Source organism: Felis catus, chromosome D1, assembly GCF_018350175.1.
Source record: "Felis catus isolate Fca126 chromosome D1, F.catus_Fca126_mat1.0, whole genome shotgun sequence".
Lineage (NCBI taxonomy): Eukaryota > Metazoa > Chordata > Mammalia > Carnivora > Felidae > Felis > Felis catus.
In genome coordinates this window covers 26,073,776-26,096,978 of record NC_058377.1, presented here as the reverse complement: position 1 = coordinate 26,096,978, position 23,203 = coordinate 26,073,776, and the positions used below count along the sequence as shown (strand labels likewise).

Here is a 23,203-nt window from a genome sequence, read left to right as displayed (position 1 = left end):
TATATAATCTATATTGAAACTATTACAGCTCCCTCTGAATGGAGAGGATTCAGGAAGTTTTGGTACAGTTTGGGTCATCTGGATTGGTTAGTATTGGGAATCTTACTGATGACCTGATCTCCCTCAAACCAAGATTAATTGTGGCGAATGTCCTCCCACACCCCCTTTTTAAAACTTACTTATGTGTAGTATACATACAGGGGAGAGTACACGTGTATACATGTATAGCTCTGTGGCTTTTCACAAACAACATGTCTGTGTAACCAGCATCTGGTCAGGAAACAAAGAAGTTCCTCTATTGCCCTTGAGGATTATTACTATCCAGACTTCTAACAGTATAGAGTAGTTTTTGCCTGTATTTGTATTTCACATACATGGAATCATGCAGAATGTATTCTTGTGTCTGGTATATTTTGTTTGACATTCTCCATGAGATTTCTCTATACTTTTATACATTTATAATTATGTATAATTATAGACCATTCATTCTCATTGCTTTTAGCATCCTGTCATGTGGCTGCCTGTTTTCAATGTGTGTATCTCATCTACTGTTGCTGAGCATTTGGATTGTTCCAGTTTTGACTATTATGAATAACTGCTGCCAAGAACATTCTGGTACATACCTTTTGGTAAACATCTGTAAGTGTTCTATTGGCTATATACCTTGGAATGGAATTGCTGGATCATAGGATATCAGTAGTGTATGAGAGTTTTAGCTCCTTTCTGTTTTCACCTGCACTGGATGTTGTCATTGTTTTTAACTTAATCATGCTGGTGGGTGTATATTTTGTGAAGCACCTGTTCAAGTCTTGCTCACTTTTCTGGGGAGTTGTGTGCCTTTTCTTATTGTTGGTGGGAGTCTTCTTTTGTGTTCTGGATACTAATCCTTTGTCATACGTGTGTTGTGAATATCTTGTCCTATTCTGTGAGTTACTCTTACATTCCTTGAATCTTTTTTTGAGGTATAGGTCTTAATATAATCCAGTTTGTCATCTTATCCTTTATGGTTAGTGCTCTTTGGCTATTGTTAAGAAATAACTTCACCTAATGTCACAAAGATGATCTGTATTTTCATCTATAAAAGCTTTATTGTTTTACTTTTTATATTTAAATCTTCCCTGAGTTTTGTGTAGAATATGGGGAGAGTCACAATACAGTTGTTTTCCATATGGATATTTAGTTGAGTCAGCACCATTGATTAAAAAGAATGTTCTTTCCTTACTACACCGCATTGTCAGTCTTGTCATAAATCAGATAACCAAATATATGTGGATTGTTTCTGAACTTTTGTATTGTGTTCCATTAGTTAGTTTTTCTTCTCTTTTGCGAATATCATACTGTCTTAATTACTATAATTTTATAGCAGGGTTTGTTAACTTTAGTGTTAAGTTCTCAAGCTTTATTCTTCTTTAAGATGGCCTTAGTTGACCTTGGTGATTGATAACTCAGGTGGAGTTAATATTCATTTTGTATGCCTTCTCACTTCTACCATACACATCCCTCAACCAACTGACTGAAATACTGGTTTAATTTATTTAGCTATCTAGAGAACCCAGTTAGGACCTCTAACCTCTTAATGGATTTTCAGATTTGTTGAGTAAACAGAAAATAATTTCTTGGTGCACACATAATACATTACATTTAAAATCTGTGTTCACTTTTAGCATAAATCACTGCACTGTGTAGTAATCAGATATTTAGTTCAAATGTGTGTATTTAATTGCATTGATGCTTAATTTTCTCATTTGTAAGTAATCAGCTGTTTTGTTTATCATGACCAGCTCTGTAGATGCCATGTTTAGGAATTAGTTCGCTTCAAAAAGATGAAACAGGAATAGTGAAATAAAAATAAGATGAATCCATCTGGAAGAATGAATCATCTGTGCATGACATTTAAAGGCACTGATCTTTGTTAGTAATGTGAGATTGTCAGCTGGAAGAGATTTCTCCTCAATATCCTGCCTTCTTTTCCCCTTCCATTTCACATTGATTCAGTTGGGGGAAATCACAAGGTTTTAAAGTAAAATAGTAATCACTTTTCTTCAAAACTGATCATTCATAATTTTCCTTATTTTCTTCGGGGAGTAGGGAAGAGGAAGGAGGAAGGTAAGTTGGGAATATTCTGGGTACAGTAACTATGTGTTCCCATATGATACATGCATTCATGCAGAATACATTATTTAAAACTGAGACTGTGTTGGGAAATTCAAAATATATGATCATTACAATAACTTTGGGAATGTTTTTTCTAGTTTTTAAAATAGGGGCCGAATAATCGGAGATCTATATGCATATGGACTGCTTGAGTTTCTTTTCCCCTTTGAATTAATAAGTAGTGAGTTGTAAGAGTTTGTGTTTGACTCAGAAATTGGAACTGAATGTGAGTTAGGCATATATGGCTCTAATCACACCTATTTTCTTTTCTTTTTAAAATTTTTTAAGTTTATTTATTTTGAGGGAGAGAGAGAGAGACAGTAAAGTGAGGGAGGGGCAGAGAGAAAAGGAGAGAGAAAATCCCAAGCAGGTTCCATGCTGCCAGCACAGAGTCCGATGCGGGGCTCAAACCCACTAAACAGTGAGTTCGTGACCTGAGCTGAAACCAAGAGTTGGATGCTTTTAACCGACTGAGCCCTGCAGGTGCCCCACACCTGTTTTTTTAAATTACAAATAAATAATTACTGTTTCATTTATAATGTAATTTTAATGGAATTAGACTTGAACAGTTAAAAATTATATAATCATATCCTGTTTGAGTTAGGAATACTAACCAACCTAAATTTGCTTTTATACCTGGGCAGCAGCCCATTTATACAGCCGTATAGTGGGAAGAAGTGCTGATGTGTTAGTGGGTCAGGCACACATTTTTGCCTAAAGATCTCAGTGGCAGCATTTATTGAACAGGTATTTATTGAGTGCATATTGATTTTCAAATAGTTTGTAAGCACTGGGAGTATAAAGATGAGCAAAACAGATGTGATTTCTGCCATCATAGGACTTTCCAACTAGAGTTGTGTGCCTCAGGCTTATAACTTGGTATATTTGTGCACCGGTAATAATAAGTAATTTTTTCTCCAGTTTTATTTGGATACAATTGATATAATATTGTGTAAGTTTAAGGAGTCTAATGTGATGGTTTGATACACATAGGCATTGCAAAATGTTTACCAGGTAAGGTTGGTTAACACATCCTTCACCTGTCATAATTACAAATATTTGTTGTTCTTAGGGTGAAAATAATCTGCTCTCAGCAACTTTCAAATTTTTTTTTTCAACGTTTATTTATTTTTGGGACAGAGAGAGACAGAGCATGAACGGGGGAGGGGCAGAGAGAGAGGGAGACACAGAATCGGAAACAGGCTCCAGGCTCTGAGCCATCAGCCCAGAGCCTGATGCGGGGCTTGAACTCACGGATTGCGAGATCGTGACCTGGCTGAAGTCGGACGCTTAACCGACTGTGCCACCCAGGCGCCCCTCTCAGCAACTTTCAAGTATACAATACAGTTTTGTTAACTATAGTCACTTAGTCACTATATTATACATTGGATCCTCAGAACTTACCTTATATTGAAGATTTGTACCATTTCGCCAATATATCTCTTTCCCCCCACTCTCCAGTCCCCGGCAACCACTAATCTGCTCTCTTTCTGTGAGTAAATAATTTTTGATTGCCCTTCAAGGATTCAGGGTTTCTACTCCTGTTAAGAGTAAAATTTCTAGGGCACTGTGTTAGCATCAGATTTTTGTGTATTGTGGGCTGTTTTTCTTCAGCTAATTAGTTAATAGCCTGTAACCTGGCTGGATTTAGCCTTTTATACTCTGTGTAGGGCATATTCTATCTGAAAATATCATGCCTCTGTTTTTGAGTGTGGAAATGGGCATCCAGAATGAATGTACACTGCATGTCCTTATATATCATGTTTCCTCATCTAGTAGTCTCTTTACTTGCTTGCATTGGAAAATAACGAGAATATGTACACCTACCTATCCATAAACTATGGCCATATTTGGTAACACAGAGTATGTCCAGAATAGATGGGATGTGTTTACTTATATCAGTCAGTTCTTGTTTAAATGTTTTTATTTATTTTTGAGACAGAGACAGAGCATGAGCAGGGGAGGGGCAGAGAGAGAGGGAGACACAGAATCTGAAACGGGCTCCAGGCTCTGAGCTGTCAGCACGGAGCCCGACGCGGGGCTTGAACTCACGGACCGTGAGATCATGACCTGAGCCGAAGTCGGACGCTTAACTGACTGAGCCACCCAGGCGCCCCTCTTGCATCTTTTTAAAAAATTCTTTTAACATTTATTTATTTTTAAGAGATAGAGTGTGAGCGGGGGAGGGGCAGAGAGAGAGGTAGCCACAGAATCTGAAGCAGGCTCCAGGCTCTGAGCCATCAGCACAGAGCCGGCGTGGGGCTCAAACTCTCAGACTGTGAGATCATGACCTGAACTGAAGTCAGATGCTCAACCGACTGAGCCACCCAGCCTCCCCCAGTCAGTTCTTGTTTAAAAAGCAAAGCAAAGCAAGGTAATGAACAGGGAGAGGGATGGATCTGTATCAGACAAAGTTTAGATGATTACTCCTCAGGCATCTAGGAGTAGAAGGGTTAAGTAGGTTTGGTGCCCCATTCCATCCTTGTTCTCTTTGTTTCTGGCTCTGCCAACTTGCAGGATCTTCCCTCTACCTTCTTAACTTCCTGACTCTCCAGTCCCTTCCTTAAGGCACACCTGGGCTTACTTTATCTAGACAGTTCTACTTTTATACCTTTTATTTCATTTTATTATTTTTTTAAAGTTTTTTTCTCTTAAAATCATTTATTTATTCATTTTTGAGAAAGAATGCAAGCAGGGGAAGGGCAGAGAGAAGGGGAGAATCTCAGGCAGGCTCCACACTATCAGTGCAGAGCCTGATGTGAGGTTCGAACTCACAAAACTGTAAGATTGTGACCGGAGCCGAAATCAAGAGTTAGACACTTAACTGACTGAGCCACCCAGGCACCCCCTAGTTTTTATGTAATTTTAAGTTTATTTATTTTGAGAGCTAGTGGAGGGGGCAGAGAGAGAGAGTGGGAGATAGAGAATCCCAAGCAGGCTCTGCAGAGCCCGAGGCAGAGCTTGCTCATGACCTGAACACAGTCTGGTGGAGGATAGTTAACTGACTGAAGCATCCCTACTTTTGCACCTTTTAAACCAATGTCAAGTTTGTCTGCCTCTGTCTGTCTTCACAGCTACTACTCTAGTTCTGAGAGACAGCTCTTTCTCTTCCAGTTATTGCAGTGGCCTCCTTATTCTTTCTATCTAAAACTTTTACATTCCAGTTCATTCTTCCTCCACTTTTTTAAAAAAGTTTATTTATTTATTTTGAGAGAGAGAGAGAGGGAGAGAGAGAGAGAATCCCAAGCAGGCTCTGTGCTAGCAGCACAGAGCTCGATGTGGTTCTCTATCTCACGAACTGTGAGGTCATGACCTGAGCTGAAATCAAGAGTCAGATGCTTAACTGACTGAGCCACCCAGGCACCCCCATTCTTCCTCCATTTTAAAGCCAGAATAATTTCACTGAGTCGTGCTTGTGGCAACTCAGGGAGCTTCCCTAGGTGATATTTCCTGGGTTTAGAGTTTGGCCTAGAGAGAGGCTAAAGCATGGCTGGTAGAAGGAATAGCATTGTTACATCAAGGAGCCGGCCTCCAAGAAAGATTGTAGTTCTTTTAAACCTAATAGCCATTTACCTACAGGCATGCTGGCAGAGTCAGTCATACTCCTTTATGGTGGTGTATTTTTGCTTTAATTCAAATACAAATACACTTGAATCTTGGTTCTCTTACACAGTTGAATTTGAAAGACCTGTTCGACCATTTCTGTCTAATGACTTGTTCTTGCTAACACTTTCCTGGGGTATTTGACTTACTCTACTGTGTTTTTTTGTCTGATAGAAATAACTAGTTTGTAATGGTGATCAGTGTTTTGCTCAATGCAGCAAATGTCTTTGGTGAGTTGGAATCTCTTGTTGAGGGCAGAAATTGCCAGTTAAACTGTTAATTGAAAGCAGTATATTAGCATAGGCAGCATCCTGAAAACAGTACAGTTAGTACAGGTACCATCTGCTAATTAGCTGACCGTTGTCGCTGCTTAGCCAGTTTTTTGATAGTAGATCCTAGTGGAGCTTTTTGCTTTATTCCATTGATGACCAAAGACTAGCTATGGCTGCGGCTGAGAGTAAAGCTTTTAAGGTCAAAAGAGAGTGATTAGTGTAAGGGATGGTAAAGGTGTTAAAGATGGTAAAAATATACTGTAGAGGTAAGCTTACTATTAGTTTAGCATTGGTTCTAAACTATAAATTGTCTCCCTTTTTTTCTGTGATGGTGACAATACAAGGGTGAGGCGTGTAATCACACTGGTATGTTTGCAGTAAAGTTCCTTCGTTGTTTCTCTCTCTCTCTCTCTCTCTCTCTCTCTCTCTCTCTCTCTCTCTCTCTCTTTAAGTAGGCTCCACACCAAACATGGGGTTGAACTCACGACCCTCAGATCAAGGTCCGTATGCTCTACCGACTGAGCCAGCCAGGCACCACTTCCTTTGTTGTTGTCTTCAATCTTCAATATTTTCTACTTTACTTCTTAGATAATATTTGAGTTATAAATATGAGGCATTCATGTGTTATAGATATGTTTCAATAAGATTATTAGACATATTTCAAATATGTAACAGATACATAATTTTAAAATGCAGTTGCATTTAAACATTGAGCTTAAGAGGAGTAGACGCCATTATCTGTCCTTTCATGAATATATTTTCATGTGTTCATATATTCCACTTATTTTTAAAAGTTTACTTTTGTGTGCCATGTGGTTTTTACATTCAGAGGCACATTTTCTTCTTTGTGAAACTGTTCCAAGATTTTGTGATGTAGGCTGATGGAAAAATGACTCATTTAACAGAATTGTATTCGACAGTCAGGACTGTTGGAGCATATCATATTTCATTAAGGGAGGAGAGATGCTTGAGAAAAGGAGTCTGTTAACCAGATAAAAGTATTGGTGTCTTTGCTCACTTAATTATCTTATCGCCATCAGCTTTGGAGTTACTTAGTGGTGCCTCATCAAGATAGGATCAACTGTCTTGTCTACTGTTGTAGAATCCTCTTTACCAATATCTAAGAAATCACAACTTGCTAGTTTAAACTAGTATTTTGGGATCTAAGCCAAAGGTGAGGTTAGATTTTAGCATTTAGTATGACTTGGTAACCTTTGTTTCTTGAATAAGTGACTCTTCAGAAGGCAAAAATAATGTAAAAGAATTCATACGCTGCTGGTGGTATGTTAAATGGTGAGATTTTTCTGAGGGGTAGAAAGATTTAACCTAAGATATTCAGTGTAGTATTACGTCTAATGGTGAAAATTCAGCAAGTCACAATGTCCAACAAAAGAAATAGTTCATTATGATGTATCCATATAGAGGAATGTTACCCATTTATAAAATTTCTTTCTGAAGATTATTTAATAGCAAGGGAAAATCATGATATAAAAGTGAGAGTTATAAAGAACTCTATAAGAAGTTGAGCTCTGTCAAATGGTAGCAATTAGAAACATGAGTCAGGAGTGCCTGGGTGGCTCAGTTGGTTAAGCGTCCAGCTCTCGGTTTCAGCTCAGGTCATGATCTCACAGTTTGGTAGGTTCGAGCCCCACATCGGACTCTGTGCTGACAGTGCAGAGCCTGCTTGGGATTCTCTCTCTCTCCCGCTGTCTTTGCCCCGCCCCTAGTCATGCTGTCTCTGTTTCTCTCAAATAGATAAACTTTAAAAACAAAAACAAACCATGAGTCAGACCTTTATATACAGACCTGGAAAGATCATTAAATGCAAAAAAGCAAGTTGTAGAATAATGCACACATGCACAGAAAAAACTAAGATATTTATAAAAATGCACTGAATGAATCATTTATATTCATATATAGGCATGTACAGGCATAGAAAAAAACTCTGGTTCATCAAATTATTAACAGCAGTGACTGCAGTTGGAGATAGGAAAAGACATACTTTGACTCCTATGTGGATTTTAACAATGAGAGTATATTTGTATGTTAATTTGTAATTTAAAGTAAAGAATTTAAGAAAAGCCCTGAAACTTAAGATTCAATACTATAAAGAAAAAAAATTCTCTAAGATATAAGCAGTGGTTATCTCTGGAAGGTAGTTCACACAGTTCTTAACTTTTCTTGCATTTTTCTGCACTTGTCAGAATTTTGGCAATGAGCGGGATTTTAATAATAAGAAAAAGCAGTTCGATTTTTTTTTTTTTTTAAGAAGCTGAAATTACTGGTAATAGCAGCATAGTCTGTGGAGTAAAAATTGCCTTGATTCAGATCCTGGCTCTGCCTTCCACTAGGTGTGTGACCTTGGCAGGGGTGGGGGGTGAGGAAGTGTGCTTTATTTTTCCCACAGGATTATTTTTGAAGATTAAATGAGATATAACCTATGTAGGGTAGTTTTACAGTGTCTGGCACACATTTGGTGGACACGCAGGTTAATTTCCTTCTTGTTTTTTTCTTTAATGACATCATAATTAAAACTCTTCAAAACAGTAGAAAAATACCATGAAACTATTAGCGAAAACACAAATGTTATCCAAGAATTGGGCAGCTGAAGAGCTTATGACATGATAGTTTTAGAAATAACTCTGCTACAGGATAGAAAGTGAGAATATTCATTACAGCAAAACAAAGGGGTTTGGTATTTCACTTCTGATGGTAAGAAGAAGCGGGTATGGAGCTTCGGTGTTCTGTATGAACCAGTTGTTAGTCCGCAGTAACATGGTTTTCTCAGTAGAGTTTATATAATTCCCTACAGCTTCAACCTGATTAGTTTTTAAAGCTGTGTTGTAGATAAATTGTTTTTATTCATCATGACTATCTGTATTAAGAAATAAAGGTATTCAGGATTTCAGGATAATAAAAGTCTTCTAGTAGTAATTCAATATGTAAAATGAGATATCTTCATTAATTTCAGAGGTTGTATTTCAGTGGCATAAGATAATTAGGGAAAATAGACACCATAAAATTCTTAAAGCGACTAACAATTATATTCTTACACATGTTTTATTAGAAGTACAGTTGAAATACAAACATTTGCTTTTGTCCTGTTTTGCAGAGAAGGTATCACAGGCTTAAAAGAGGAAGACTGATTGAAATTAAACGACTAGTGAAGTGGAGAATCAGGGATCTAATCCTAGGTACACATTGGCCTTCAGAAGTGCCAACATGGCCGCCTCTAGTAGCTCTGCCTCTAGATGTTTTCATTAAAAAAGCGCATTTTTTTTTTAAAGGACTCAGAGCTTTGGTGGATATCAAGTGTTTCTGTTCCGTTTGTTTCCTTTTTTAGTCCCATTTCTCAAATGAATAAATTTGATATCATTTATGGCTACATTTCTTCTTATGGTCTCTGTCTTGAATTGTAGCCCTTGAAAAATGCCACACTGAAAACCAGTTTGGGATAGATTTTCATGTGGTGGAAAATGAGCATGCTTTGGGAAACCACTTTGGTTGTGTGACTCTGAGTCAGCGGCAGGGTCTCAGCTAGTGGTCTGCAGTCGTGATCTGGCTGTGAGTACCTCTTTTCTTGAGTATCTATCTACCAGTAATAAAAAAATCTCAATATTAATGCCAACTCATTGCTTTTTATAAATATGGGAAATTCTTTAGAATCCTTTCCTCTTGAGTTAATTTCCACTCTAGTATATATATTTTCTTTTCTTTTATGTGACTTTTTTTCCTACAAAGCCAAAAATGTCCTGGAATATACTGTCTTCTTAGTGAAACCTTATACTCTAACTTGTAGATTGATCAGTGGTCAGTGTTCTTTGTGTGTGTGTGTGTGTGTGTGTGTGTGTGTGTGTGTGTGTGTCTGTCTTAATAGTGTCCTTGTGTTTTTAACTTGCCATAGACTTCCTTGACTCATTACAGGTCATTTGGAAAATTTTGTTTTGTTTTTAATGTTTTTCTTTTGACTGTGTCCTTTTGATCTCCTTGTTTAATTCAGTATATTATTGTCATCCTTGCACTACATCATTTGTTGTAAGACCTAATCTGAGTGGTATTGTGTTATCCTTTTCTTTTGTTTTACTAAATGACCATGTGAGAGAAGAAGTGGACTCCACGCTCCAGGAGGGCAGAGACTATGGCAGCTTTACTCACTAAATGTGTGTTGCACAGTTCCTGGTACACAGTAGGTACTCAGTAAAGCTGAGTACAGGGTGGGTATGGTTAAGTGAAGATAGAGTAGAAAAAAACATGTTATAGTTTAGCATAAGTCATCAGTGCTACTGTTTGGGAGGGGGTCTGGGGGTGGAGACACAAGAAAAGGAGGAGAGGGAAAATTCAGCCAGGTTTTTGGACGTATGTGGAGAAATGAGTAATAGGGATAACAGTATCTTGAAGACTCACATTCCATGTGCTGTACTATGAGCTTTATATGTAGCATTTGATTGTACAGAGTACAGACAACAACTGTACAACAAAAGAAGCCATGAGTGTTCTGGTTAGCCTAGGTAAGAGGGGTGATTTAGGTGTAGAATACCATTTATAACGATGTTTTGTATAGGAGTTGTTGCGATACTGGTGGAGCACAGAATGATTTTCCTTCTTTTTCTTTTTTTTAGAAATAATCTCTACACCCAACATGGGGCTTGAACTCACGCATGCCCCATGCGTTATAGAGTAGCAATCAAGAGTTGCATGCTCTACTGACTGAGCCAGTCAGGCGTCCCAGTAGAGTGATAAATTAGATTTTGGTTAGAGGTAAATTAAAAAATTTTCAAATAATACTGTAATCAAAATAATGAGGGCCAAGACATAAATAAAAGTGCTCTTTGAATCTCATCCCAAGAAATCGTTCTTGGTGTAAAATACTGTGAGGCAGATACCATGGGATGTTAGGCTTACACAGACTCCAGAAAAATAGGTTTTTCTCTACATGGTTAGATGGGCTGGCTGAGATAAGCTTTCAGAGTTTCCTTTCAGTTGGATTCTATGTCTTGATCAGATTGGATGTAAATAATTTTGAAGGAGGATGTTTGGTTTCTTCATTTGCCTTTTATTAAACATGTTTATGGTTCATTTAAAGTGAAGATAGAATAAATGATTAAAAGGAAAATTTCCATTGGGTCAGTTTAACTTTAGGAGCTACAGAGGAACTAGTCCTTTGCATTTCCTTCCCACAAATACTTTTAGTTTTCCAAGTTATTTGTAGGAAATACTTTAAAAAATGTAATTTTCTTCCTGTTTTGCTCTTGCAAAAGTTTTTATTTTTCTGAAAGCATTTTTATTAGAAGGTAAAGGCTGTCCTTAGAAATATTGCAGCGTTTTAATGTGTTAAAAATGACCTTTAAGGGACACTTGGGTGGCTAAGTCGGTTACGTGTCCGATTCTTGGTTTTGGCTCAGGTCATGATCTCACGTTTCATGGGTTTGAGTCCTGCATTGGCTTCTGCACTGGGAGCGTTGGGCTCTGCAGAGCCTGCCTGGGATTCTGTCTCTCCCTCTCTCTCTCTGTGCACCCGCCCCCCCCCCCCCCAAATAAATAAACATTAAAACAATGACCTTTGAAGATAGATGGAAAATTGCTATATCATACCTTTTGTATGTTGTAAAAGAAAGTCTTTTTCTTCCCTTAATGTAGAACTGGAAGATGAAATGAAGTGATTTTTAAAGATAAATATTTTTGAAGGCAGGTCAGTAAAATTTGATGCATTTTTCTTTTGGAGGAAATATTGTCAGAATAGTTGTATTTTTCTCCTCCTTTATTGTATGTTGTTTGTGAGGTCTCTTTAAAGTTTTTTAAAAAAAGTTCCATAGGTTACTTTGAAGTCATCAAACAGGAAGCATGAATGCACGTGAAGATAAACCTATGAATGAATTTAATCACTTTAAAATCTCATGACTCCTGGCAACTTGCCACATACCCAGCTTTGAATAATGAATACAACTATGTCTGCATGTCTTTTAAATTAAAAAAAAAAGTTTTATTCATTTTCTTTAAGTAAAAACAAAAACAAACCATTCACCTCACAGCCCTCTCCTCTTGCAGCCAATTTGTCCTATGTATCTTTGGGCTTTTTTCTCTTTTTTAAGAGATAAGGAGAAAATACAGTACCTTTCTCTGACTTATTTCACTTAGCATAATGCCCTCAAGGTCCATCCGTGTTGTCACAAATGGCAGGATTACATTCTTTTTTATGGAAATAGTGTGTATTACAATTTCTTTATGCATTCATCCATCAGTGGACACTTAGGTTATGTCCATATCTCGGTGATTGTAAATAGTGCTATAACAAATATGGAGGTGTATATATCCTTTTGAATTAGTGTGTTTGTTTTCTGTGGATAACTATCCAGAAATGGAATTACCAGGTTATGTGGTATTTCTATTTTTAATTAAAAAATTTTCTTTAATTTTAGAGAGTGCACATGCGTTTTAGCAAGGGGAGAGGGGCAGAGGGAGAGATAGAATCTTAAGCAGGGGTTTAACCTGATGTGGACTTGATCCCATGATCCTAGGATCATGACCTGAGCCAAAATCAAGAGTCAGACGCTCAGCTGACTGAGCCACCCAGATACCCCTCAATTTATAATTTATGGAGGAATCTCCATACTGTTTTCCATAGTGACTACACCAATTTACATTCCCACCAACAGTGTATAAGGGTTCCCTTTTCTCCACATCCTCGCCAACACTTGTTACGTCTTGTCCTTTTGATAATAGCTCTTCTTACAGATATGAAGTGATAATCTCATTGTCGTTTTGATTTGCATCTCCCTGATGATTAGTGATATTGAGCATCTTTTCACGTACCTGTTGGTTATCTGTATGTATGTCTTTGGAAAAATGTTCAGATCCTCTGCCCTTTTTTAAATTGGATTGTTTGTTTTTTTTGCTGCTGAGTTGTATTAGTTCTTTGTATGTTTTGGATTTTATCCTTTTATCAGATATTTGTTTTACAATTAGTTTCTCCCATTCAGTAGGTTGCCTTTTCATTTTGTTGATGGTTTCCTTTGCGGTACAGAAGTGAATTTTTAGCTTTAGTCCCACTTGTTTATTTTTGCCTTTGCTACTTTTGGTTTCAGATTCAAAAAATTATCACCAGGACCTATGTCAGGGAGCTTGCTGCCTGTGTTTGCTTCTAGTAGTTTTATGGTTTCAGGGCTCACGTTCAAGTTTCTAATCCATTTTGAGTTAATTTTTGTGAATGGCAAAAGAAAACGGTCTTGTTTCATTTTTTTTGCATGTGGCTACCCCATTTTTCCAATTATTGAAGAGGCTGTCCTTTCCCGTTTTATATACTTGGCACCTTTGTTGTGAATTAATTGGCCAGAGATGCATGGGTATATTTCTGGGCTCTCTATTCTGCTCCTTTGATCTATGTGTCCATTTTAATTGCGATTACTTTGTAATATAGTTAGAAATCAGGAAGTGTGATGCCTGCAGCTTTGTTCTTCTTTTTCAAGTTTGCTTTGCCTATTTGGGATCTTTTGTGATTTTATACAATTTTAGGATTATTTGTTCTATTTCTCGGAAGAATGCCAGTGGAATCTTAATAAGAATTGCATTGAATCTATATATTGCTTTGAGTAGTATGGACATTTTAACAATATTAATTCTTCTGATCCATAAGCATGGAATATCTTTCCATTTATTTGTTGTGTCTTCTCCAGTTTCTTTCATTAATGTCTTGTTTTTAATATGTGCATCTTTCATCACCTCCTTGGTTAAATATATTCCTAGATATTTAATATTTTTTGGTAGAATTGTAAATGGGACTGTTTTCTTAATTTTTCTGATACTTCATTATTAGTGTAAAATACAACAGAGTTTTGAGTGTTGATTTTGTATCCTGCAGTTTTACTGAATTTTATTAGTTCTAACAGTTTTTTTAATGGCGTCTTTAGGATTTTCTGTATATAGTATTTTGCCATCTGCAAATAGTGAGTTTTACTTTTTCCTTTTCGTTTTGGAGACCTTTTATATCTTTTTCTTTTTTCCCCCGTCCAATTGCCACAGTCCTGTGGGATCCAGGAATGCAAGCCCATCTGGCCACTAGAGCCAAAGTGATGAGGGGTGTGTGCCTTGGACATCAGCCGCAAAAACTGGGTACAAAGCACATGTGTAACTCCCTTCCAGGAGACATTGGAGCTCTGGAGCGTGGTAGAGGGTGAGTGTGAAGATAGTGTTCTCCTTCCAAGGTCTCTGGAAAGGATTATGGTAAGCCCCTAGATGTGTGTTTAATTAGAAGCCTATCCCCTGGGCCACCGTCATGATAATTAGCTAATAGGTCTCCTCAGAAAGACAGAGCTCCTGAGTTTGTTGTCTCTTTCTGTGTCCTTGGGATGGTAGTTGTTTAAGAACTGTGTTGGGGGGCCCCTGGGTGCTTAGTCTGTTAAGCGTCATAATCTCATGGTTCATGAGTTCAAGCCCTGCGTTGCGCTCTCTGCTGTCAGCGTGGAGCCTGCTTCGGATCCTCTGTACCTTTTGTCTCTGCTCCTCCCCTGCTCATTCATTCTCTCTCTCTCTCTCTCTCTCTCTCTCTCTCTCTCTCTCTCTCTCTCTTTCTCAAAAATAAATAAACATTAAAAAAAATAACTCTGTTGGTTATAGTCCTGTGGGACTCTTTTTTTTTTTTTTTGTAATGTTTGTTTATTTTTTGAGAGAGAGAGAGTGAGGGAGTGAGGGCAGAGAGAGAGGGAGACATAGAATCCGAAGCAGGCTTCAGTCTCTGTGCTATCATCACAGAGCTCGACACGGGGCTCAAACCCACAGACTGCGAGATCATGACCTGAGCCGCAGTCAGACACTCAACCGACTGAGCCATCCAGGCGCCCCTGTCCTGGGGGACTGTTGAGCATAAGCTCCACTTCCTGCCGAAGCCAGCAATGTAGAGGTGTCTCCTGAGAGCGGTTGCAAAGATCAGAGTGCTAGACAGGGGTATAAGCTCCTTTTTGGGTGATACTGATTATTAAAGTCCCATGTGATGAGGAATGCAAGCTCCCCGGGTCTCTAGAGCCAGGTGATTGAGAGGGTTCCCCTGGGGAGCAGCCACGAAAATCAGGGCACCAGATGCATGTAAAGGCTCCTTTCTGGAGGTACTGGTGTTATAGAGTGTGGCAAAGGGTGAGCGTGAAAATGGCACCCACTGGTCTCCATCTCTAGAACGTGTTCCAACAGGTTTCGAGATGTGTGTTAAATTAGAGGTTGGCCCTCAGGCTGAGCTTTTTAATATAAGCACGTGAGCCTCCTTCACTTTCATTCGGATCAGGATTGGCTGCCTTTGAGATGGACCATGGGCAGGTGAGTCTACAACTATGAGCTCTGTAAGAACAGTTTCTCAGATCACTATTGTCTTGTGAGTCTCAGGATTTGCGCCCTCTTGGTTTTCAAAATTAGTTGTTATGCTGGCTTGTCAAGAGCAGGTCTAAAAAGTTGGGGTGTCTCACATGGAGTTTGAACTCTTCATTCCTGTTGGCTGTGGGCCGCAGCTCTAGAGGTGGGATTTTTGGTGAGATTGTGTCTCAGTCTCTCTTACCTGCTTTGGTATGGTTTTCTTCTTAATTTCTTGATCTGTAGTCATCACTTAGCCAGATTTCATTTTTTTTAAGGAGGAAATTGTTCCATATGTAGCTGTAGACTGTGTGTTTGTGGGAGGTAAGTTCAGGATCTTCTCACATCACCATCTTGAACCGGAACCCTCTTTCCTCTGGTCTGCAGCAGAAGAGAGAGAAGACAGGGTTATCTGAGGCTTATGCCCCAAGAAGGGTGGGGTGATCCTATGATCATTTACATTTTTAATGTACCAAAATCTAGGTCTTTCACCATGGATTGTTTGTATGGGAATGTGATAATTTTCTAGTCACTTCTGAGATTTTGTGGAATAAGCATTTTATTGCTGTTTTTAAATCTATTTCATATAGCTTATTAACTATTTGCTAGATGCAAAGCACTGGTAGGTCTGTAGGGGAATGATGAATAAGTCAGCCCTAGCATATCAGTATATTTTTGATAGAAGATAGACCTGGGGAGAAAACAAAGGGGGCACTTAGGGGGAGAAATGCTCCCTTCGAGCTGAAAATGAAGTCAGCCATTATCAAGTTCCAAATCCAAACATTGGTGTTATGATATATATTTTCTTATAAAAGACTCATTTTAGTAGCATGGTGTTGATAGAGATGAGTTTGAGAAGAGAACCGTCTGGACAAAGGATAGGCCCCTTTAAAAATCCATTCCACTGTTATGATTGATCACCCTGAAAAATTAGTTTGAAATGCCTGTAGGGCCAGAGGGTTGAATTAGAAATTGCTAGAATGGATCAGACCAAAGGTTTAATCTTAGTGTTTGATTGCCACTAGTGATTTACAGTTAAAAATAGTTCTGCTGTGGGAAAGCATGGCTTTCATCTCTGATAGTACTTTAAAGGTTAAGTATTGCCCTGTTTCTTTGAGCAGTGATTGATTTACAGCTTTGTGTCAGTTTTCCCCCCAGAACCTTTGGGTTCATGTTATACCTCTGTTTATTACATTTTGAGGTATTGGTTTTCATAATTTAATTTCATATCATAGGAAATAGAAGTTACACCTTTTTCTTATTTATCTTATTCATCAACAAAGGATCCTACTAATTTGATGGTTTTAGATTTGATGAACTCAAATTTGTGTACCAGCCATGCTTTTATAGATTGTTTTGCCCCAGCCATTACTTTTTCTAACTGAAAACTTATTTTTGGACTTCTTTATTTGATGACATTTTAGTTGAACTTCTTTGACCCTTCTTTAGTTCTGCCATATTTGGGTGTTTCTCTGTGTGAAATTTAAACACTTACAGTTGGAATCAGTACTAAAACTGACTTCAGAGTGACCCCTCTTAAAGTCAGTTTGTGATCTGTGAACCAAGTCACCAAAGCTTACATTGACTCTGATGTTTAAAAAAATGTGTTCCCTTTGAAGGCAGGGATTGTATTGATTTATGTCCAGGTACTAGTATAGTACTGATCCTGGTGGGCTGTCAATAAAGGTTTGTTGAATAAATGAATGAATGGGATATTGTGAAAGCTTTAGTGAATGTTTGAGTAGAGGTAAGTGCTTGATTTCTTTTTATCTATGTAAATACTGTTAAGTAACTCCTAAAAAATTATTCAGGCATATAGTGTCTCTTAAAACATCAATTATGACAATAACAGTAACAACCCCAAAACACTGGTCATAAACCTTTAAGAGTATAATTATTTAAGGGGCCATTGGCTGGCTTAGCCAGTGAAGCATGTGGCTCTTGGTCTTGGGGTTGTGAATCTGAGCCTTATGTTGGGTGTAGAGATTACTTAAGTAAATAAACTTATTTTCAAAAAGGTACAGTTATTTAAGATCAAGAGTTATGCGTATTATTATTTGCCTACTTGAACCAGGAGAATGGGAAAATAATGGTGATTTGCTAGGCTGACAAGTAGCAGTAAAATTGTTGCCCTTATACATTGTTGGTGGCTTTATAAAATGGTTAATCCTCTTAGAAAAAAATTTTAAGTTTATTTATTTATTTTGAGAGTGAGAGAGGGTCAGAGAGAGAGGGAGTGAGAGAATCCCAAGCAGGCTCTGTGCTGTTAGCACAGAGTCTGATGCGGGTCTCGAACTCATAGACCATGAGATCATGACCTGAGCCAAAACCAAGAGTCAGATGCTTAACCGACTGAGACACCCAGGCACCCCTAGAAAAACGTTTTATTTTTCAAATTTATTTATTTATTTTTTATTAAAGATTTTTTTTTTAAACATTTATTCATTTTTGAGAGACTGACAGAGTGTGAGCAGGGATGGGCAGAGAGAGAGGGAGACACACAGTCTGAAGCAGGTTCCAGGCTCTGAGCTGTCAGCACAGAGCCTGATGTGGGGCTCAAACCCATGAACTGTGAGATCATGACTTGAGCAGAAGTCAGATGCTTAACTGACTAAGCCACCCAGGCGCTCCTACAAGAACATTTTAAAAGTATGAGAAACGTCTAAACATCTATACTTTGTGACTCAATGTTATAACTTTTAGAGTCTGATGAAGTTGTCTCAAATAAGGAGCTAGCTATATATAGAAAGATATTAACTGCAGAATTATCTATACAATTGAAGAATACTATGATGTTAAACCTTGATTATCTCTCTGCCTCAGTTTTCTTATCAGTAAAATGGAGATAATAATAGTATATTCTTCATGTCCTTGTGAGGAATAAATGAAACTATGTATGTATATAGCTTAAAGTAGTATCTGGCCGATATATAGCACTCAAATTTGGCTCTGCTGCTACTGTTTGTGTTTTATTATTATTGATGCACAGGTCTCTCATTTCCTGGGGACTTTTATGTAATTGTGCCAGGCATTTTGTTAGGTACAGTGGGAGATGAGTAAATAAAAGTTGTGGTTTTTGTTTCAAGGAACTTAAAATTCACTTGGTAGTGATTCTAATATATACTTATAAAGATATTATAAATAACTTTAAAAATTTTTAATGTTTTATTTATTTTTGAGAGAGAGGAAGGGGCAGAGACGGAGGGAGACATGAGTCCAAAGCAGGCTCCAGGCTCTGAAGGAGGAAGAGTCCCCATGTTGGAATGATTTGAGTGCCAAACTGAGGAGTTTTTATCTTATTTACATAACACTGGTAAATGATGGCTTTTGTGACCTGATAAGAGCTCTGTTTTGGGAATATTGGGTAACTGCAAAATGATTTTGTGGTTGTAGGAGAAGTGGAAGTAGGGAAATGGGACGACTAGTTTTTTTTTTTGTTTGTTTCCCATTCATTCAAAAAACATGTGTTGCTCACTTATTCTCTGCCATTTTTGTGCTTTGTATTGAGGATAGTAAACTGTATCATATTTACTTGAACAATGATTGTTAACTGGTATTTCAGAGCATAGATCATGAAGCTTGAACTGGTATGTGTTTGTAGGAATGGAAGGTAGATTAGATGTCAAACACGGTGGTGGGACAACAGTCATAATTTTCTGTATGGGGTAAGGGAGAGGTAAAAGGTAAAGATGACTTTTAGATTTTAAACCTGAATGACTTGGGGACTTACTGTACTTATTCCTAAGGCACATTGGGAGAAAAAGAGGGTGAGCTAGTGTATGTGGACAAATGATATGTCTTACTTGATTTATTTTGTTTGAGTTGCCAGTTAAACATTCAGTCGCTCCTTTGGAAGCAGTTGGGGGGTTGGGACTTGGGGGCGGTAGAGATGTTAAAAATACAGATTTGTAAGTCATGTCCATAGATGTGGCAGATGAAGCCTGAAGTAAATTACGTTGTCATGGGAAAATGTGTGTGTGTGTTGTGTGTGTGTGTGTCTGTGTGTGTGTGCACGCACGTGCGTGTGTGTTGTTAGTGGGGGTGGGTAGGGAGCTGAACTTGTTTTATTTTATTTTATTTTTTAAAAAGAGAGGGAGAGGGAGCACGTGCATCCAGGCGGGGAGGGGCAGAGAGAGGAGAGACAGAATCCCAAGCAGACTCTATACCACGAGCGCCCAGCTCCATGCGGGACTCGAACTTACAAACTGAGATCATGACCTGAGTCTAGATAAAGAGTTGGACGCTTAAGTGACTGTGCCACTCAGGCGCCCCTGAACTTTTTTTTATTTTAAAAGCATAAAAGAATCACTTTATTTTATTAAAAAAATTACATATGCCTGTTAAAAAAAAAAAAAAAAACCAAAACCTAGTGGTATAGAGGATATATCCAAAATCTCACTACCCAGAAGAATCTTACTTCCCAGGTGCAACTGTCATTAATATTCAGGAAGATCATTCTAGATTTTTTAAATACATATTTGTAGATAGTTAGAAATAATTGCAGAAGTCTATTATGTATTGCACAGTGTATTTTATTTCATACAATGACTAACTGTAACAGCCTCAGTTCCCTCAACTGTTTGTAATATTTGAGTTATTAAAATGCTAATACTGAGCTAGTACTGGACAAGGCTAGGAAGGAGGTACTCACTCTTGGAGACCAGCAAGTATGTGCAAGTTCTTGACGCTGAGAGTGATGCCTCTTAAAATTTTACATCATAGGTGCCTTGCTTGCTCACCCATCCCTGGTCCTGCTGTCAAACAATTAAATAATAAAATTTCCTTTATAATTACTTTGTATTTTTATTAACCAAATCAAGAACATCATTTTAAAAAACCATACTACCATGAGACTTTTAAAGAAAAACAGCAGTTTCCTGACACTGTCTCATCCCATTTAACTTAACCCCATCTGGCCTCTGTTTCCTGTTCTATAGAGGCAATGATTTTCAACTCTTTTGGCTTTTTTCTCCTTAATATTTACCTACTGTATTTCTAAATATTATGCTTTTACTGGTAGTACTTGATGTATCATACTGCATTATCTAAATCATTTGGGTATCAATGACTACTTTTTTTATTTTGTCTTTTTCTAAAAAGGTAGTACCTTGGATTTAGTTTGTTACTGGGCCTTTTTATTATTGAATAATTCAGCCAGAATTATTGTGCTATGACTTTGAAGGGCTTCTTTGTAAGAGCTTGTTACATAGACTTTATTTTTGCTAAATCCAGTAGAGTATCCAGTTTATTTGTTCAATGTATAGCATCAAGATGGACTATCTTAACACTTTCTGCAGATTTCATTTTTTCTTAACCTTTCTATACAAAAGAAAATCAAGTGAAGTTTTAATGAGGTGCAAGTTCCTGTGCACCTGTGTCCCTTAATTAAAACAAAAATTTTCTTCTAATGTTCATTTACTGATGTAAACTGTATACCAGGTACCCACTTAGGTTTTTTGTATATATGATTTCATTTATTCCTTATAACTTGTAGTGCCAGTAGCTACATTTTATGGTTGAGGAAATAAAGAGATAGAGAAGTTAAATAATTTGCCTAAAGCTGCAGTTGTGGTAAATAGTGGAACCAGAATTCAGACTCAGGAATGTCTCTTAAATATATATTCTTTTTTTTTTTAATTTTTTTTTTTCATGTTTAGTTATTCTTGGAAGGGAGACAGGCAGAGCGTGAGCAGGGGAGAGGCAGAGACAGAGGGAGACACAGAATCTGAAGCTGACTCCAGGCTCTGAGCTGTTAGTACAGAGCCTGACGTGGGGCTCAAACCCACGAACCGTGAGATCATGACCTGAGCTGAAGTCGGATGCGTAACCAACTGAGCCACCAAAGTACCCCTTAAATCTGTATTCTTAACTGCTGTCTTGAACTATGCATTGTGCTCTCTTTTGGCTTCCCAGATTTCTTCAGGAACATTCCTTTCTCCTTCCTCTGCCGAAATGTTGCTTTTAAGGATAGTGTTCAAAATTTACACAAAATTGGGTTTTTGCAGACTACGAAGCTTTTTCAGTTTTTATTAAAGATGGGAAGGATTTGGGGCGCCTGGGTGGCGCAGTCGGTTAAGCGTCCGACTTCAGCCAGGTCACGATCTCGCGGTCCGTGAGTTCGAGCCCCGCGTCGGGCTCTGGGCTGATGGCTCAGAGCCTGGAGCCTGTTTCCGATTCTGTGTCTCCCTCTCTGTCTGCCCCTCCTCCGTTCATGCTCTGTCTCTCTCTGTCCCAAAAATAAATAAACGTTGAAAAAAAAAATTAAAAAAAAAAAAAGATGGGAAGGATTTATCGCAGCGGTTTCTCGTGATTGTAATAACTAAAAAACATAAAAGAAAATATAAATCTCATGCTCAAGCATTTGGGGTTTGGGACAGGGAGAGAAGAAATTAATATGACCAAGTAGATTATTTACATCTTGTTTGGTTCACAAATATGTTGTGTCTCAGGAAATTCAGAGATAAATTACATAGACTATGTCCTTAAGGATTATCATCTAAACGTGTACTTATAGGCAATATAAGTATTCTGTAAGAAGGCTAAATTAGGTACTATGGGAATTTGTTGAAGATCTAAGGAAAACTTGTAGAAAAGGAAATGACTTGAATGGGCCCACTGAAGGATGGATGGCACAATTATGGAGTGATCAATTCAGTAGAAATTTACAGAGGCAGGAAATTTGGGGACATGTTGTGGAATGGCAAGTAGTGCTTTGATTAGACTTTTCTTCCCCAAGTTCACATAGCTAGTGATGTTTGAATTGGAGATGGAATCCCAGGCAGTCTGACCGCAGAGTATGCAGTAATAGCTATTGTGCTAGATGCTTCATACTCAGCTGGAAATTTGCTGGTAAGAACCCCTTCTGTCAGAGTAGGGATGTGTTCTTCAGAGAGGTTTACAATGTAAGGAAATTATTTATAAGGGAGCAAGTTTCCTGAAGGATCCCTGGAAAGAGATGAGGAGGTAGTCAGCAGAGGTGGGGGTAGGGGTTGTGGGGAGATCGTGGTGGGGGGAAATGAAGAGGAGCACTAAGAAGACTGGAGTTTACTTTTGGGGGTGATCAAGAGAGCTTGACAGCAGTGTGCCACTTGGTGGAAATAGTTGGCCTCAGGGTTCCAAGTGGAGTTATGTTTGCCAGTTTTTAAAGGAGGCATTTAAATTATAATGAGAAAAACTTTTTTCTGTTATATCATTAAAAAAAGGTTACTTCTGGGGCGCCTGGGTGGCTCAGTTAGTTGAGTGGCCCACTTCAGCTCAGATCATGATCTCGCGGTCCGTGAGTTCGAGCCCCACGTCGGGCTCTGTGCTGACAGTTCAGAGCCGGGAGCCTGCTTCGGATTCTGTGTCTCCCTCTCTCTCTGCCCCTCCCCACTCATGCTTTGTCTGTCTCTGTCTCTCAAGAATAAATAAAACATTTAAAAAAATAAAAAAAAAGGTTACTTCTGATAGCACTTAATGAATTTAAGTGGTGTTTCAAGGTATTAGTTTACATTACTAATATTAAAGTTATTTAGCTTTATAAAAAACTATCACTATCATTACAGTTCTTGTCTTTAAACTGTATTTCGTAGCTGTGTTTTCAAGAATGTGTTGTTCATATATGGAAAAATAGAGAATATAAAATGAGATCTGTAGAGAATATTTCACAAACCGAATGGTGTCCAATTATTTTTGTCTGTATCATGCTTCTTACCTTTTTAGTAAGGAAGAGTTTGATTTGTTGACTAGCCATTGTTAGCAGTAAATTGGGGGGGGGGGAATGTACTTAGAGTTTAGGAGCTAAGTAATAGATCGAGCATTTGATGGGTTTTGGTTAGCTGAAAGTCAAATTTTAAGATAGGGAT

General features: G+C 38.1%; 1 protein-coding gene across 2 annotated transcripts in view; it reads left to right on the top strand.

The window, feature by feature from the left end:
* ARHGAP32 (Rho GTPase activating protein 32) overlaps positions 1–23,203 on the top strand; it is a 297,342-nt gene that overhangs the window by 25,621 nt on the left and 248,518 nt on the right. Inside the window, exon 1 of one of the 2 annotated variants that reach the window (XM_045038522.1) lies at positions 14,080–14,196. The exons of the other annotated variant lie outside the window; for it this stretch is intronic. The gene's annotated coding sequence lies outside the window, so the exon portion shown is untranslated. Of the gene's footprint in view, positions 1–14,079; positions 14,197–23,203 lie in introns of those variants that run through there. 2 annotated transcript variants of the gene reach the window in all.